The sequence below is a fragment of the Hydra vulgaris genome, chromosome 14, assembly GCF_038396675.1.
Source record: "Hydra vulgaris chromosome 14, alternate assembly HydraT2T_AEP".
Lineage (NCBI taxonomy): Eukaryota > Metazoa > Cnidaria > Hydrozoa > Anthoathecata > Hydridae > Hydra > Hydra vulgaris.
Window position 1 is genome coordinate 9,807,238 of NC_088933.1, and position 6,661 is coordinate 9,813,898.

The window sequence follows — 6,661 nt, forward strand, 5'->3', positions numbered from 1 at the left end:
CTTTGAATTTGCAACAATTAAAAAAGCAAGTAACGAGAGTGTGACGGAATTTTTACGATGGATTGCAAGAGCTGCTGAAGGATGCAAATTTACGGATAGAGATGACAGGTTGCGCGACCAATTTATCACTGGCTTTAACAATGGAGCTACAATCAAACGGCTATTACTGGAATCTGAAGAACTTACATTTGCAAAGGCTGTTGAGGTTGCTGTTACTTTGGAACGAGTGACTCAAGAAGCCCGACAGTTGGATGGTTCCGATAATGTGATGGTTGCAGCAACATCGCTACTTCCCCAAACAACTGGATTTGCCGGAACAAATAAAATAACATGTTTTAATTGTGGGAAATTTGGACATTATGCACGGGACTGCGAGGTAAAATGTAAGAACTGTTTACACAATCATCGAGCCAAAGACTGCATCAAACGATTGCAAGGTTTAAAAGGAAAAGAGAGAATTTGGAAATAATGGCATCCAGTATTCTCCCTGAAACAGCGTTGTCATCATTAAAAGTTAAAATAAACGGAATGCTCCGAACAGCCTTAATTGATTCTTGATGCTCAATTACAGTGGTTCATGCTGAATCTACACGTGGACTTGTTTCAAAAAGTGAAAAATGCATCACAACTTTGGGAGGAACTGTACAAGTACTAGGTGAAATGGTAATCAATTGGAAATTGATGGAATATATCGGATGGTTAATTCGTTAATTGTAAAGGACAAACCATTCGGGTTTGATTTGATTTTTGGAATGGATGCTATTGAAAAATTCGGAGGAGCCGTAATCTATGGTGATAAAAACCGTACCGTCCGAATGTTAGCATGTCACACGGAAAAATGTGGCGCAAATTATATAGGTAAAGAAAACGAAATAAACGAAGAGAATGAAATAAACGAAGAGAACGAAATAAACAAAGAGAACGAAGTAAACGAAGAGAACAAAGTAAACGAAGAGAACGAAGTAAACGAAGAGAACGAAGTAAACGAAGAGAACTAAGTAAACGAAGAGAACGAAGTAAACGAAGAAAACAAAATAAACGAAGAGAACGAAGTAAACGAAGAGAACGAAATAAACGAAGAGAACGAAATAAACGATGAGAAAGAAATAAACACGGCAAAATGTGGGGCAAATTATATAAGAAGTAAAGAGAACGAAATAAACGGAAAGAACGAAATAAACGAAGAGAACGAAGTAAACGAAGAAAATAAAATAAACGAAGATAACGAAATAAACGAAGAGAAAGAAATAAACAAAAACAACGAAATAAAGCATCAGGATTTCAAGGCAAAGTTCGACGGAAAAAAGTGGACGGCATCATGGAACTGGAATAAAGAGCCCGCAATTAATAATACGATTCACGAATACAAGATGAACGAAAAGCATGAAAGTAGTTACCGAAAAGAAATAAATGAATGGATCAACTCTGGCATTCTTGTGCCGTATAACGAACAAGTATTGGGACTACCTAAAGTATTGATACCGCTCATGTGTGTTGTGAAAGAAAATAAAGGTAGAAAGATACTCCCAGTGGGAGACTTCCGAGCTCTCAACGAATTTGTAAATTGTCACACAGCAAATGCCGACGTTTGTCAAAAGAAACTGCGTCGTTGGAGGAAAATTAAAAGTGCAAAAATCCTTGATCTTAAGAAAGCCTACCTTCAAATTCACATTGACAAAAAACTGTGGCCATATCAAACTGTGATTATAAATTTGATTATATGATTATAAATGTGATTATAATATATATATTGTTTCACCAGAATGTGTTTTGGCATCAACGTGGCTCCAACAATAATGACTACAACTCTTCGTCACGTGCTCAATATGAATTCGACTGTGAAGAAAGCATGTGATAATTACATTGATGATATATTTGTTGATGAAAGTGTAAAAACAGCTGAAAATGTAGCGAAGCATCTTGAGATATTTGGGTTGCAGTGTAAACCTCCAGAAGAGCTAGAAAAAGGACGTGTTTTAGGATTGAGAGTCGAACAAAATAAAAATGGGGAATTGATATGGAAGCGGGACAATGTAGTACAATTCGAATCTTCAAATGCAGTCACACGATCATAGCTTTTTAGCAATTTAGGTAAACTTATTGGACATTACCCGGTGGCAGGAAGTTTGCGTTTACAAGCTTCATACATCAAACGATTAGCTGGAAATATTCCATGGAATGAGTATGTTTCTGAAGATTGCAAAGAAAAAATGAATGAGTTGCTTCACCGTTCGGAAAAAGAGGAATCGGTTGGTGGGAAATGGCTGGTACCAGTGAATGGAAAAGCTGAGCTTTACTGTGATGCATCGTCCATAGGACTGGGTGTAGTTCTAATTGGTGGAATCGTTATTGAAGATGCAGCATGGCTACGACCAACGAGTGATACGCACCATATTAATATAAGTGAACTAGATTGGATACTTTGAGGGTTAAATTTAGCCAGTAAATGGGATATAAAAGAACTCACAGTATACAGCGATAGCAAGAGCACCGTGGGATGGTTAAACGCAGTTTTAAAAGAAGAATATCGCGTTAAGACTCGGGGAATTTCTAAACTGCTAGTACAACGACGGCTGAATACGATAAAGGAAGTAGCAAAAGATATTAAGATTATTGTACTATGGATTCCATCTGAACTAATTCTGGCCGATCGACTTTCACGAGTCCCTCAAAAATGGTGCAGAACAGTGTAACCGGAATAATCCAACAGAAAGACATATGGAAAGTTCACTCAATTGGTCATTTTGGTGTCGATCGAACATTGCAACTTTGTTTACGAAGCAACCAGAATGTATCACGTAAGGAGGTTTCAGCAGTAATTGCAAATTTTAACCAGTGCAACTCCATCGATCCTTATTCCGTAAAATGGAAGCATGGTCAGCTGAGTGTAAAGCAAAACTGGAATCGGGTTGCTCTCGATGTGACGCATGTAGGTGCAGAACTATACTTATCAATGATTGACTGCGGCCCGTCACGGTATACAGTGTGGCCCAAACTGGTAACCAAAACAGCGGCTGATATTATTGGAAAGCTAGAAGAAATATTTTCCTTATTTGGACCGCCAGTTTGCCTTCTAATGGACAATGAATTTCGTTCACACACGCTAACAAGGTTTGCTGACGAGTGGGACGTTGATTTAGAATATCGAGCAGCTCATCGAGCTCAAGGCAACGGTATCGTTGAACGCATACACAGAACAATCAAAAGAACAATCGCCCGCTCACGTTGCTCAATCGCTCTGGCAGTATTACTGTACAATGAGACGATCTCATCAAATTGTAGTAAAAGTCCATCGCAGCAATTTAAGCAAAAACCAACGTCGTTTATTCCAGGTGTCGATACACGTAAGAAAGTCGAAAAATATGAAGCAGACAACATATTCAAGAAAGGTGACAATGTTTGGGTAAAACCAGCTCAAGAGACAAAATGTGATCGGTCTTGGATACCTGGTATCGTACGGAAGCAAAATGCCTGGTCGTTTGACGTCGAAACCGCAAATAGGGTATTCCCACGACATATCTCTCACTTGCGTCGCCGTATTCCGGACTCTCATAATAAAAAAGACTCATTTAACGATGGTCTTGATATACCAAAAGATGGAGTTGGTAACGGTAAAGGACGATATAACGAGAATGCCGTTCAAGTTCGAAATGATTGCAACGAACAAACGATAACGCGCTCCGGACGAATAATAAGAGCCCCAAAACGATTAGACTTATGAGGTAATTCACCAAGAGGGCATGTTCTATTAAAGTTGGTGAATTACAATTATTACGTATACGTAATAATTGTAATTCACCAACTTTAATAAAGAAATGAAAGTGAACGCATTCATTTATGGTTTTTACTGACTATTGTTGTTGTATAATTCTCATGGGAATTATAACTTTGTATTTATATACGATTTTTAGTAATAAAACAGAAGGTTGAAAAACGCTTAGATAGTTGTTTTTAATATATATAAGCGAATACAAGAATGCAACAGGGAAAGGGCATAATTCTAATAATAGGTTATATATGATAAAATGATGCGTTTTATCATATATAACTTATTTGAAAAAAGACGGTAAGAAAAGCTGTTCAATCTTCTACTACAGGTTGTGGACATCCTAATAACCTCCTTTTTGTTGCGTTAGTATCCAACCCTTACAAGAATGATTAGAAGAATAAAATCTTATTCAATTAAAATAGTGCTTTAGAATAAGCTTGTAATTTTTTTTCAAACGTTAGTTTGACTTCACAAGATGTTTGTCAGCTATCAGTTGTGCCGGAATCTTGCGATTGTTTTTTCACTACCTTCCAGACTAGCTAGAGCTCTGAAACTTCCAGCATTTGTGTAAATTCAATAAAAGTACATCTTAAAAATGTTTTCAAAGCCAACTGGAGAACTCCACTTTTTTGAATCTCATTTTCTTAATTTTGCTTGATCTTTCAAACTTTACTTTAATTTTACTTTATCTTGATAGCAATTTGTGTAGTCCCAATAAACACGCCATTTAAATTTGTTTCCTGGGCATGGGGGTTTATACCCTTATATTTTTTCTCTAATATTTTGTTTTTCTTTAAAGTTGGGCTTTAAAACTTTTTAGAAATAAAGATTTTTACAAAAAAGCTTTGAAAGGGCATTTTTATGATTTATTTGTTTTAGTATTAATTTTTTTTAACGGGTGGAAATAAGTTGGTGGCCCTGATAAAAATTTACCGTAAAAGAGCTGAGCATATTTGTAGCTATGCGGTTGCTTTTCACTTTTCTTATTCAGCGTGGTTGTTGTCAGGGCCGTCCCGAAGAGGTCTCTAATGGGTAGGGGGGATCGTATGTGTTTTTTTGCCAACTAGAGACACGCACACAAAAAAAAGGTCCTCGATATTTGACATTTGCCAATTATACCTCAAAACTTGCCAACTTAAATGCAAATGTACAAATATGCTAACTAAAATGAACATGTGTTTTTTCTGAAGTTTGAGTTTAATAAGTTTAGTTGACAATTATAGTTATGTATTTTTTGGGAATATATCTAAAAAATTAATATATATGTAGCTGAAATGCCTAATTCTCCTGTTTTAGTATGTTAAATGTAGAAACAAAGAAATCTTTTTCGATAACATACTAAAACAGAAAAAATATTGCATAAATAATAGAGACTTCGAATAATTTTTTTTTTTAAACAAATAAATATGGTTTCAAAATATATTATCTATGAAAATATAAATTAAACAAAATACAATATTTGATTTTAAAATGATTTAAATACAAGTATTGAGCGGTATTATGCTACGTTAAAAGCAATGTAAAAAGGTTTCATAATTTGAAAATGCTTAATCAACAACATCTTTAACTAATAGTATTATTAATAGTTACATACAAATGAGGTCTTTTAATGTGTTTTTAAAAACTATATTAAACTCATTTAAAGACTTTATCGTAACCAATAATATAATGATGCCTACTTATTACATCTCAAAATTTACGTAAGAAAGTTTTGAGATGTAATAGTTCGGGTGAATAAAAAAAAAAAGCAATTGCTCTTACTCAGTATTTGCTTGAGTAATTGCTCATTCAGTAATTGCTCTTACTCATTTTTTTATGGTCAGCTTTACGTGAATAAAAATTTAAGCAATTTTGCTTAAGTTTTTATTCACGTAATGCTGTGCAATTACTGAGTAAATTGCTTAACTTTCTATTATAAAAATTTAATTTTGGTCAGTTTTCGTGAATAACTTCAGCAGTGCGAAACTGCTGAAGTTATTCACGTAAACTGACCAATTACTGAATAAAAGCAATTTCTTTTTTTTTTATTCACCTGGCCTATAATTAATATAATTATGAAAAACCAATGATTTTGGTTAATAAATATACTTTTGGTAAATAAAACATACTTAAGTGCCAAACCTAAGTATATTCTTGCTTATATCACATTAGAATGTTTAGGAAAATGTTTAAACAACCACCTTATTCGGTTTCGGTGTAAACTTTAAATAATCATAAATTTTAAAACCTGTCGACTTAAATTTAGGGTAAATAAATAATAAAGTTACTAATTTGTTGCCCTCACATTTGGGTTAGAGATGGTAAATGTTTTAGGGTATTCTTGGACCCAGGCTCCAAACACCACAATTTTTATTTCTTTATCTACTTATAAATCGCTTCTACACTACAGCTCGAGTTATAGATATATTACACGGTGACGTAGCAAAGTATTTTTTGTCATTAGACATACGTGGCCAAGGTGTCCAATTTCTGTTTCTTTGAAACAATAACTTTTCTAAAAAAAAAAAAAAACTCTTTAAATATATCTTAAGGCTCTTAAACCTTGCGGTTCTAGATTCAGTTGCTTGTGGGACCGTAAGTTTTGCTTATACTGGCCTTACGGTAGCTAGGTCATTGATACTACACGCAGATAAAGATATTTACGTGATAAGTTCTAAATTTTTTGTGCCCATATAAAAGTACCGTTGTCGCTAAAACCAAGACTTTTAGAGTCAAAGGATATTCTTGAGCAGGTGGACTCTTTCCGTATCAAAGTGGCAAAAGTTCGGGGCTCCTTAGTTTTCAAGACATGCTGTTATAGATCCCATAATCAGGACAGGTTTAACCATTCTCTCCTTAATTTGTTTCAGCTTTGTCTTTATTCCAGACCTTTCGAATGGTTGAACAGAGTGA